At 39.3% G+C, this 12,968-nt stretch overlaps 2 non-coding genes across 2 annotated transcripts; both read right to left on the bottom strand.

The window, feature by feature from the left end:
• Positions 1-1,081: 1,081 nt before the first annotated feature.
• On the bottom strand, positions 1,082-1,185 carry LOC112788035 (small nucleolar RNA R71). Its single transcript, XR_003195415.1, has one exon. It is a non-coding gene; the product is annotated as a small nucleolar RNA R71 (small nucleolar RNA).
• An 11,280-nt stretch (positions 1,186-12,465) lies between these two features.
• LOC112788426 (small nucleolar RNA R71) lies at positions 12,466-12,569 on the bottom strand. The gene has a single exon (XR_003195790.1). It is a non-coding gene; the product is annotated as a small nucleolar RNA R71 (small nucleolar RNA).
• Positions 12,570-12,968: the final 399 nt, after the last annotated feature.

Here is a 12,968-nt window from a genome sequence, read left to right as displayed (position 1 = left end):
GTCTTAAAGCTATGAATGTCCTATGAATCCTTCACCTTTCTTAAATGAAAAATATTTTTAATTACAAAAGAACAAGAAGTGCATGAATTTTCGAATTTTATCTTGAAATGAGCTTAATTATTTTGATGTGGTGGCAATACTTTTTGTTTTTTGAATGAATGCTTGAACAGTACATATTTTTGAATTTGTTGTTTATAAATGTTAAAATTGTTGGCTCTTGAAAGAATAATGAAAAAAGAGAAATGTTATTGATAATCTGAAAAATCATAAAATTTATTCTTGAAGCAAGAAAAAGCAGTGAAAAACAAAAGCTTGCAAGGCAAAAAAATAAAAGAAAAAAAAGCAAGCAGAAAAAGCCAATAACCCTTTAAACCATTATTTTATGATTTATATTATGTTTAATTGAGTGGTTTTATCAAGTCTTTACCCACTTATTCATATGATTAGCATGATATTACAATTCCTTCCCAAAATTATTACATGGTTGAAAACTTGCTTCCTAGAGATCTTTTAATTATGTATTTTAACTCTCCTTTATCCCATTCGATGCCGTGATCCATGTGTTAAGTGTTTCAGGCTTCATAGGGCAGAAATGGCTTAGAAAATGGAGAGGAAGCTTTCAAAAATAGAAGGAACACAAGAAACCAAGGAGATGACCAGCGAACAATGATGCGAGCGCACAAAAAGAAGAAATTGCAGCGACGCGAACGCGTGCCTGACGCAAATGCGTGGATTGAAGTCTGCACGAATGACGCGAATGCGTGGACGACGCGAACGCGTGACAAGGAAAATCGCTGAATGACGTGAACGCGTGGATGACGCACTAATCAATTTGATGCCTAAGTTTCATGGCTTACCTGCTCAAGAGCCTATTAAGCACCTTAGGGGTTTTCAGACAGCCTGTTCTACTGTTAGGCGTCATGGTACAGATGAAATTTCTATTCTGTTAACCGCTTTCCCATTTTCTCTTGAGGGAAAGGCGAGGGAATGGTACTACACCCCACCTGAAGTGACTGTTACTAACTGGGATACGCTTATAAGAGAATTTTTGAAAAAATACTTTCCAGCTGAAGTTACTGATAGATTGAGGAAAGAGATTTCAATGATTGTTCAGGACAAATCTGAGACTCTCTACGAATATTGGGAGCGCTTCAACAATCTACTGGATGCGTGCCCCCATCACATGATTGATAGACTGGTATTGATCAGCTACTTCACTCAAGGCATGAACCCCCAGGATAAGACAACACTGGATGGTGCTAGTAATGGTTCCCTGAAAAAGTACATGACTGCAGACGAAGCATGGCAACTGATCAGCGACTTAGCTGAGTCCACTAGAAATCACAGGCAGAGGCGTAGCCACTCAAAAGCTGTTGCAAAGATTTCCTCTAGCGTTGAAACTACTGCTCTTACCCAGAGCATATGTAAAATGACCAACCTACTGAAACAGATGTAGATAAACCAACAACAAACACATAAAGCTCAGCCTCCTCCACCACAGCAAAGCCAACAGTTAGTTTCACAAAGAGTATGCGGGATCTGTGCTAATTATAGCCATTATACTGATGAATGTCTGCAGCTCCAATAGGAAGATAACACTGTGACAGCCACTCATAACTTCTATGACCGCCCAAATCAAGGATACAATCAACAGGGTGGCAACTACAACCAAGGTGGAAACTATAACCAAGGATGGCAAGACAACTCTAACCAAGGTTGGAGGGACAACTATAACAGAGGAGGCAGAGACAACAATGGAAACCAGATGTGGAATAACAATAATAACAACAGACAGCAGAATCAGAACCAACCTTACAGAGCACCTCACTTAAGACAACCCCAAGGACCCCAGCACAATCAACAGCAGGTTCCTCAGATCACTGACTCCAATTCTTCATCAAATGACAAGAAGCTCCGTTCTCTTGCACAAGGGCAACAGGACATGCAAGCGCAGCTGAACTCTACTTTAAATGGTATGACTGCCACTTTACAAGCTCTTGTCTCCCGATTAGATTCATCACATAATTCCACTAACTAACCTTCAAGCTCCAGTGGTATTCCTTCTCAACCCCTACCTAATCCAAAGGGTGGCATCAATGCCATCACTTTAACATTGCAGGAGAGGAACCATGAGGAGCCAAGCTCACCAGAACACATCCCAGCTGAGGATGTGGTGGAAGTGGAAGATGCTGAAGAGGAAGAGGACGTAGAAAACATAGTTGAAGCAGAAGTAGCTCAACCACAGAATGAAACATCAAAGGATGCAGAAGCTGCAAGTAACACCCCTCCTATCCCATTTTCACACCTTGCAAGGAAGCCCAGAAAGCAGATGGAACTTGATCCCAAAATGGTAGAGATATTCAAAAAGGTTGAGGTAACTGTTCCCTTTTTTGATGTTATTCAGCAGGTACCTAAATATGCAAAGTTTCCAAAAGATTTGTACATACATAAAGACAAAATTAATGAATTAAAAACTATTCCTTTAGGTAGTTCTATATCTTCTTTAATGGGAGGTATACCTGAAAAATGTAGTGATCCAGGTCCATGTATGGTTAACTGTACCATTGGAGGTGTAATATTTTTTGACTGCATGTGTGACTTAGGAGCGTGTGTTAGTATAATGCCATTGTCTATATATGATACTTTGAGGCTCCCTCCCTTAAAAAGGTCGGCAGCTCATTTTATGTTAGTAGATAAAAGCATCATTACAGTAGTCAGAATTGCTGAAGATGTATTAGTGAGCATTAAGGGGCTCACATTTCCCATTGACTTCTACATCCTGGAAATGCCCCCTAATGACTCAGGAAGACCATCATCAATCCTGCTTAGAAGACCATTCTTGAAGACTTCAAAGTTCAAGCTGGATGCATTCTCAGGAACTTACTCCTTTGAGATAGATGGAAGAACAGTGAGTTTCAGTTTAAATGAAGCTATGAAGCACCCTCCGGAAGACCATTCTATCTTCTAGTGCGACATTATTGATGAAACTGTAGCTGAAGTTCACCAAGAAAAAATGGAAGAGAAGCACATGGAGCAAGGTCCAAGTGTGGGGACACTTTTTGAAAACAATGAAGACCCTTTACCATTATCACCAGCCCCGGATAATCCAGAGCCTAGCTATGAGCAGAAATTAGAATTAAAGCCCCTCCCTCCATAACTCAAGTATGCTTACTTTGAGGATAATCAGAAGTTTCCAGTTATCATTGCAAAGGAACTCACCTCTCAACAAGAAGAGCAACTGCTCAGTGTGCTAAGAAAACATAAGAAAGCAATTGGATGGAGCTTGGTGGATATAGTAGGCATCAGTCCCCAAATTTATGAGCATAGAATATTCTTAGAAGAGGGATCAAAGCATATCTGTCAGCCTCAAAGAAGATTGAATCGCACCATCTTAGAAGTTGTCAAGAAGGAAGTGACCAGGCTACTTGAAGCAGATATCATTTACCCCATATCAGATAGTGAATGGGTCAGCCCAGTACAAGTAGTGCCAAAGAAGTCTAGAGTCACAACAATAAAGAATGAGCACAGAGAGCTCCTGACAACTAGAGTGCAGAATACATGGAGAGTTTGCATTGACTATAGGCGTCTCAACCAAGCCACTCGCAAGGATCATTACCCCTTGCCATTTATTGATCAAATACTTGATCGCGTGTCAAGTAAATCTCATTATTATTTTTTAGATGGTTATACAGGATATTTTCAAATTCATATAGCTCCTGAAGATCAGGAAAAGACCACTTTTACATGTCCCTTTGGAACTTATGCTTATAAAAGAATGCCTTTTGCCTTGTGTAATGCACCTGCTACTTTCCAAAGATGTATGATGAGTATCTTTTCAGATCTTATTGAGAACTGTATGGAAGTTTTTATGGATGATTTTAGTATATATGGTGATTAATTTAGCCTTTGCTTGGATAGTTTATCTAGAGTATTAGACAGGTGTGTTAGTACGAATCTTGTGTTAAATTTTTAAAAATGTCACTTTATGGTAAAACAAGGAATTGTACTAGGACATGTTGTGTCTAATACTGGCATTTCAGTAGATCCAGCAAAGGTGGATGTTATTTCTAGTTTGCCTTACCTCTCCTCCGTGAGGGAAGTCCGTTCGTTCCTTGGCCACGGAGGTTTTTACAGGAGATTCATTAAGGACTTCAGTAAGGTAGCATTGCCTTTATCCAGATTGCTGCAGAAAGATATTGAGTTCGAGTTCAGTAAGGATTGTATGCAGGCATTTGATAAGCTGAAGATCGCTCTGACTCAAGCTCCGATTGTAAGAGGACCAGACTAGAGCTAGCCATTTGAAATTAAGGAGCGGCACTGGCTCAGTGCGAAGGTAAGGATCTTTTTGTAATTGCTTATGCATCTAAGACCTTAGATGCTACTCAGTCTAACTATACTACTACCGAAAAAGAGCTTCTTGCTATTGTTTTTGCTCTGGATAAATTCCGAGCCTATTTACTTAGTACTAAGGTAGTAGTGTACTCAGACCATGCAGCTCTAAAATATTTATTAGCTAAAAAGGAATCCAAACCAAGGCTAATACGTTGGATACTGCTGCTGCAAGAATTTAATTTAGAAATTAAGGATAGGAGTGGTAACCAGAATTTAATGGCAGATCACTTGAGTCTCCTTGAGCACATTAAGGATGATTTCACTCCTATAAATGATAATTTCCCATTTGATAGTTTACATGCAGTATCTGAGATAGTTCCTTGGTATGCACCTGTAGCTAATTATCTAGTTAGCCACACTTTTCCTCCAAATTTCACTAAACATCAAAGAGACAAGCTGAAAAGTGAGTCTAAATATTTTATATGGGATGATCCATATTTGTGGAGGTGTGGTGCTGACCAGATAATTAGATAGTGTGTGCCTCAATCAGAATTCCAGTCCATTTTGGAGGCCTGCCACTCATCTGAGAGTTGAGGACATTTTTGCCCTCAAAGAACAGCTAGAAAAATTCTAGACTGTGGATTCTGGTGGCATACTCTTTTTAAAGACGCTACTGAATTTTGTAAATCTTGTTCTCCTTCCCAAAGGTTTGGTAATATATCCAAGAGGGATGAGATGCCTCAACAGATTATACTTTTATGTGAAATTTTTTATGTTTGGGGCATTGACTTCATGGGTCCATTTCCAAATTCTAATGGTTACTTTTATATACTGTTAGCTGTAGATTATGTTTCTAAATGGGTGGAAGCAATTCCTACCCGTACTAACGATGCTAACACTGTTGTTTCCTTTGTTAGAAACCATATTATTTGTCGCTTTGGATCACCACGAGCAATTGTGAGCGATCAAGGCACTCACTTTTGTAACAGGAGACTAACAGGATTACTGAAGAGGCATGGTATAATTCACAAAGTAGCAACAGCTTACCATCCCCAAACTAATGGGCAAGCAGAAGTCTCTAACAGAGAGATAAAACGTATTCTGGAGAAGATAGTAAAACCTCATAGGAAAGACTGGAGTGCCAGGCTACAAGATGCACTCTGGGCATATAGAACAGCATACAAGACACCCATTGGGATGAGCCCCTTCCGCTTAGTATACAGAAAATCTTGCCACCTTCTAGTAGAGGTGGAACACAAGGCTTTCTGGGCTATGAGAGAGTGCAACATGAATCTTGAGAAAGCAGGTGCTGAAAGAAAGCTGCAACTAGCAAAATTGGAGAATCTTCGCCTAGAAGCATATGACAACTCCAGAAGATACAAAGAAAAGATGAAGGTTGTCCATGACAAGCACATAAAAAGGAGAGAATTCAGACCAGGGAAGTTAGTTCTTCTTTTATAACTCCAGACTGAGGCTTATGCCAGGTAAACTGAGATCAAGAAGGGAAGGTCCATACAGAGTAGAAAAAGCAGAGCCATACGGAGTTTTCCACCTGCGTCATCCTTCTAGCTCCAAATTCTTAAAGGTCAATGGACATCGCCTGAAGTTTTATCATGGTGAGAAGATGAAGAATAACAAAGAACTAGAGGTTTTCCTCTTGGAAGACCCACCAATAGAAGCAGAATGAACCTGAAGAGCGTCCAACTTAAGGATGTAAAAGCAAAGTGCTAGGTGGGAGACAACCCACCATGGTATGATCGTTCCATTTCAGTCTTAGATTTAATTCACTTTATTTCTATTTTTATGGTGTTAACGACTCTTCTCATAATTTCTGCATATAGCCTGCATTCACGTTTGCATTAGCATTCTGCATATAAAAAAAATGCACGCGACGCGTAAGCGTCGCTGACGCGTTCGCGTCATATGTGCGTTCTGAAGAAAAGAGAATTGAATAGAAAGTCTCGCAAAAGCGTGGCTGGAGGCGTGCCTTAGGCACAATCATGCCCACGCGACCGCGTCAATGACGTGTCCACGTCATTTTGGAAACGAGCCTCCCACGCGTCTGCGTCACACACGCGAATGCGTGCCCCTAAAAATCGACGTAAATGAGGTGTATGGTAGCAAGTTATGATGGAGCTGGGCTGGAATGATGCTGGAAGCACCAGCCCCATCACGCGACCGCGTGCCCCCATGCGGCCGCGTCGTCCTCCAAACATGGCCATTCACACGATCGTGTCACCCTAAAAATTTGGCAAAATGGGTTTGAAACAGAGAGTTGCGCGAACGCATGGCTGCCCTCGTGCTATTCGCATAAATCAAGACATGCGACCGCGTGACCCATGCGTCCGCGTCACTTGACAAAAATCACACACCATGCAACCGCGTGACTCATGCGTCCGTGTCACATGCGGCGCACAGATTATCCAGATCAGCCAAAATATCTTATCTTTTCTTCCCCAAATCCTAATTTTTCTTTTCCCTTATTATTTCTTTCTTCCCCCTTCTTCCCTCTCTACTCATTCTCACTTTTTACCTTCTTCTTCCTTATTTTTCACATCCATTAAGGTTCTTTTCTTTCCTTCTTTATCTTTTACTTTTCCTTTATTACTCATATTTATGTTTATGTTTTCTTCTTCTTTTTCTTTTCACTTTTATTATCTATATTTTCTTTTCTTTCTTTTTCTTTTATTCCTTTAATTGGTGTTAGAAAATTACTTTAGGTCATTATTATCTATATTTTGCTTGTGGATTATTAAAGGAATTGTTTAACAATTATATATTACTTTTCATAGGGTTACTTGCATGTCCAAATCAATACTTTCAACATCATATTTACCATGCATGCTATGTGTTTGTGAAAAAGCCCGTATCGCACTGTGCATTATTTTAAATTATTCTATTCTACTACTTTAATGCCTGTTTTTCACAAAACCCCTTTTATATTTTATTAATTAAATATAATTATCAATACAAACAGATTATTAGTTTGAAAGGCTTGGTAATCTAACTTGGACATTGAATGCTTGATCTATGCTACTCATGCCTTTGTCGGCATGCCAATAAACATCTTGCATTTAATTGCCATCACATGCACTTGCTATATTACCTTTGATGAACTTTTCACATGTAGTCTAGACCATGTGTTAATACATGATTATATAATGCAAAAGTGAAAATTATGGGTAGCTAGGCATGATTCTAGAGTTATATGGAGTGTATGTATGCTAGATAAGAGCTTAGGTTAGTCAAAGATTCAATTTATAGCTCACTTAGCCATATGTATACCTTTACCCTTACCTTAGCCCCATTACAATCTTGAAAAAGACCTCATGATGTTGCATTGGTACATTAAATATAGTTGATTGGTTAGGTGAAAAACAAAGTTTAGAAAGCATGATTAGAGAAGAGTAGAGTGATTACCCTATACACTTGAGAGACTAGAGTGCACATACACCATCAGTGAGGGTTCAGTGCTTAATTCTATGTTCCCTACTTTCATGAGCTGTCTTCTTACAATGTTACCTGTTTTTACTATATAATTTGAATTAGTGAAATCTAATTTATGTTTGTCTTGAAGAGCTTATTTATTTTAACCAAGTAGACAAGAACCATATAGTTGCATCCATATATATAGATTGCATTGCATAGCATGAGTTTCACATTTCCCTACTCATTTATTTTATCTCCTTAAGCTAAGCATGAGGACATGCTAATGTTTAAGTGTGGGGAGGTTGATAAACTATTATTTTATGATTTATATTGTGTTTAATTGAGTAGTTTTATCAAGTCTTTACCCACTTATTCATATGATTAGCATGATATTACAATTCCTTCCCAAAATTATTACATGGTTGAAAACTTACTTCCTAGAGATCTTTTAATTATGTATTTTAACTCTCCTTTAACCCATTCGATACCGTGATCCGTGTGTTAAGTGTTTCAGGCTTCATAGGGCAGGAATGGCTTAGAAAATGGAGAGGAAGCTTGCAAAAATGGAAGGAACACAAGAAACCAAGGAGATGAACAGCGAACAATGATGCGAGCACATGGCTCACGCGACCGCGTGAAAAGAAGAAATCGCAGCGATGCGAATGCGTGCCTGACGCAAACACGTGGATTGAAGTCTGCACGAATGACGCGAACGCGTGGATGACGCGAACGCGTGACAAGGAAAATCGCTGAATGATGCGAACGCGTGGATGACGCATACGCGTGACCTGCGTGATCTGCAAAAATAATAGAATACGCTGGGGGCAATTTCGGGCCACATTTTGACCCAGTTTTCGGCCCAAAAACACAGACTAAAGCTAGGGAACATGCAGAAACTCAACACGCATCCACACACATTCAGATACATCGAGATTAGGATTACTCTTAATTTTAGATCTGAATCTAGATTAGCTTTACATTAGTAGTTTATGCTTTTGCTTTGGATTTTTGGATGCTGAAGAATCATTACCTCCGTGAAGACATTACTTTAGTTTGTTTCCTTATTCCTTTACTTTTATTCATTGCTCATTGACCCTATTCAATTAAGTATGTTACATTTTGAATTTATTAATATATATAGTTCCTTTTAATTTTAATTAATTTTAATTCTCTATTTTATTTTATTTAATTTATTATGTCTTCTTATATTTTTATGAATATTAATTCTATGTCAATGGAGTAGATTTTCTACTTGACATGGGGTTGATTAAGAGGAGACACTTGAGTTGGAACGCTCAAGTGCTTAGTTAATTTGAACTTTGTTGGCTAATTCTATATCTACTAACGCTAGACCTTCCCAAGGGAAAGGACTAGGATCTGTGGATAAGAATCTGTTCAATTACTTGACTTCCCTTTACTCAGTAAGGGTTAACTAAGTGAAAACAACAACCGCTTTACATTACACTTGAGAAGATTCCAATAAGGATAGAACTTCCGATTAATTAATTCCCCAGTCAAGTGATGCCAGGGCATCTTGGCCAGTTTCACTGACCTTTTCTTTACTGTTTTTAGGGTAGTTTCATGCATTTCTTTAGGAAATAAGCTAGTTTTGGGTAGATATTCACCTACACCTTGATTCAAGCATACACTGTGCATTTTTACATTATTTCATGAGGATTTTGCATGAATTTAGTGACAAATTGTATGCTGCATTACCCATGACTTGGACTAGAACTTTGATGCACTATGTTGCTTGATTTCAGGACCAAAGGAAGCAAGGAAAGGGAGGTAACTTGCAAGGTTAAATGAGAAAAGTGATTGCCAATGACACTCTCAAAGCCATCATTGCCGACGTTAAGAGTCACGTTAACTAAGTTAACGTGAACTCTAACGTGGAAAAGGGAAGTTGAGCCAACGTTAGTGACACTTAACATTGTCACTAACGTTGGCAAACACTCATGAGTGGCCACGTTAGAGCCCACGTTAACCTAGTTAACGTGGCCTCTAACGTTAAAGGGGGAAGAGAAGCCAACGTTAGTGACATTCAACATTGTCACTAACGTTGGCCTAAGGATGCAACACACCACGTTAACTCCCACGTTAACTTGGTTAACGTGGGTTAACGTAAGAAGTGAGAGTTGTCGACAACGTTAGTGACACTCAACATTGTCACTAACGTTGGAAGCAACCACACAACCCCCCAAGGAGCCATGTTAACTTCCACGTTAACTTAGTTAACGTGGAAGCTAACGATGAGGAATGAATGATGAGCTAACACTAGTGACACTCAACATTGTCACTAACGTTGGAATGGCTAAGAATGGCCACGTTAGAAGCCACGTTAACCTAGTTAACGTGGACTTTAACGTGAGATCTAGGGGCACATTGGAACGTTAGTGACAATGTTGAGTGTCACTAACGTTCTCGAAGGTTGGCAAGGCCACGTTAGAAGCCACGTTAACCTAGTTAACGTGGGCTTTAACGTGAAGCAAAAAGGGGCACACTAGAACGTTAGTGACAATGTTGAGTGTCACTAACGTTCTCGAAGGTTGGCAAGGCCACATTAGAAGCCACGTTAACCTAGTTAACGTGAGCTCTAACGTGAGGCAAAGGGGTACATTGGAACGTTAGTAAAAATGTTAAGTGTCACTAACGTTCCTGAACTTATACTTTCACTAAATGATTAACACCCCTTACGCCCTGAGCTAAAGTCTCTGCCCACTTAACACCTTCTCTCTGCAAGTAAAGCCAAGCCCAAATAAAGAAAAGAACTACTTCAAACTCAAGATCCAAAGGCCCAAGACTTGAAGAGCAAAACTAGAAGCTGAGAAGAGTAGTATATATAGGAGTAGCTTTGAATTGTAAAAGGAGTTTTTAGGAGGCTGGAAGAGGAGAACTACTCTTTATATTTTACTTTCTCTGCATTTTCTAGTTTTATGATGTATTATCCATCTTTGTTTTCATTTTCTAGAGCTATGAACAACTAAACCCCTTTCATTGGGTTAGGGAGCTCTGTTGTAATTTGATGGATCAATACTAATTTTCATTATTCTTCTTCTATCTTTTCTCTTGATTTTACTTGAAAGCTTTCGATCTTCATCCAATTGAGTAGTTATCTTGGAAGAGAAGCTATTCAAACTTGGATCTCTTTTGAACCTTAAAAGAGGAATGAAGAGATCAAGCTAGAAATGCTTTCTCATGCTGGACCAAATTGGGTTTGGATGGGTATGTGACTATAACCCTCTCAATACTTGATTTGGGAAAATGCATGTGGTATAATCAATGACCATACTTCATCTCTTCTCATGAGCAATTGACCAAGGAATTGGCTATTGATCAAGATTTGAGAGATTGAATTGCAAGAAATTGTAATTCAATCACTTAAGATTGCCAAGGAGATCAATGAGTGCATTGATTGAGGAAGAGATGAAAATGAACTTGATCCGGAGAATTGCAACATCTCCTAAGCCCAATGAACTCCCTATCTCTGATCTTACCCATTCTCTTTAATTTCTGCCATTTACTTTTATGAGCAAATCCCCCATTCCCATTTACAATTCTGCAATATATTTTCAGTCATTTACTTCCAGTCCTTTAATCCTAGCATTTACTTTTCTGTTATTTACATTCCCGCCATTTTATTTTCTGCAACTCTCAACCAAAATTCTGGATTCACTCAACTAAAACATTCTTCTAATTAAAGTTGTTTGATCAATCAATCCTTGTGGGATTCGACCTCACTCTATTGTGAGTTTTTACTTGACGACAAATTCGGTACACTTGCCGAAGGGAGATTTGTTGTGAGACAAGTTTTCCGCGCATCAAGTTTATGGCGCCGTTGTCGGGGATTGATTGTGCATCAACAATGATTAAATTGGAAGATCACTAGATTGAGCATTTTTATTTTGTGAATTTCATTTTCTGTTTGAGTGATTTACTTTTTGTTTTAGTTAAACTTCTTCCCTTCCCCGTCTACTCTTTTGTTCTTCTTTGTTATTTTCAATTCTGTTTGCTAACCCACTAACTGTTTGATATATTGCATCACCCACAACTAACAGTAATTCTGACACAAATACTTTCTGCACCTATCTTTTCTTGCTTGCACTTGATGGTTGTATGACAGGGAGAAGAAGCAGGGCTTCAACTTCTTTCGATTCTGAACCTGAGAGGACCTTCCTTAGATTAAGGAGGGAGGCAGGAGGAAAGAAAGTGGTTGGTGCTGAGGAAGAAGAGGAATTCTTTGAAACAAACATGGAAGACAACATGGAAAACCATCATGAAGAAGAAGATCACAACCATGGGGGAGGAGGTAGAGCAAATCATGCTGGGGAGGATAGAAGAGTTTTGGACTCTTACATCAATCCAAACCCAGTCAATTGTGGAAGTAGCATCCAAAAGCCAACAATCCATGCCAACAACTTTGAACTTAAACCACAGCTCATCACCCTTGTTCAGAACAACTGTTCGTTTGGAGGAAGTGTTCAAGAAGACCCCAATCAACATTTAACCACCTTCCTGAGAATATGTGACACAGTGAAGTCTAATGGTGTTCATCTTGACGCCTATAGACTGCTCTTATTTCCATTCTCACTCAGGGACAAGACAGCCAAATGGCTGGAATCTTTCCCAAGGGAAAGCTTGACAACTTGGGAAGACGTGGTGAAAAAATTTTTAGCAAGATTTTACCCTCCTCAACGAATCAATAGGCTGAGAGCTGAGGTTCAAACTTTCAGGCAACAAGATGGTGAGACTCTATATGAAGCATGGGAGAGGTTCAAGGACTTAACAAGGAGGTGTCCACCTGACATGTTCAACGAATGGGTGCAGCTGCACATTTTCTATGAAGGGCTCTCTTATGAGTCAAAGAAGGCCGTAGACCATTCATCTGGAGGATCTTTGAACAAGAAGAAGACCATTGAGGAAGCCATAGATGTTATTGAAACAGTAGCAGAGAACGACTACTTCTATGCTTCCGAAAGAGGAAACACAAGAGGAGTAATGGAGCTAAACAATGTAGATGCTCTGTTGGCCCAAAACAAGCTCATTACCCAGCAGCTGGCTGACCTCACCAAGAAGATGGAGATGAACCAAGTAGCAGCAATCTTCACTTCATCAACAATCCAAGAAGGAGTGAATGAAGAAGCAGAGGTGAGTCAGGAGCAAGCCAACTACATTGGGAATTCACCAAGGAAAAACTATGATCCATA

Source organism: Arachis hypogaea, chromosome 20, assembly GCF_003086295.3.
Source record: "Arachis hypogaea cultivar Tifrunner chromosome 20, arahy.Tifrunner.gnm2.J5K5, whole genome shotgun sequence".
Taxonomy (NCBI): Eukaryota; Viridiplantae; Streptophyta; class Magnoliopsida; order Fabales; family Fabaceae; genus Arachis; species Arachis hypogaea.
This window is presented reverse-complemented; position numbering and strand designations above follow the sequence as displayed.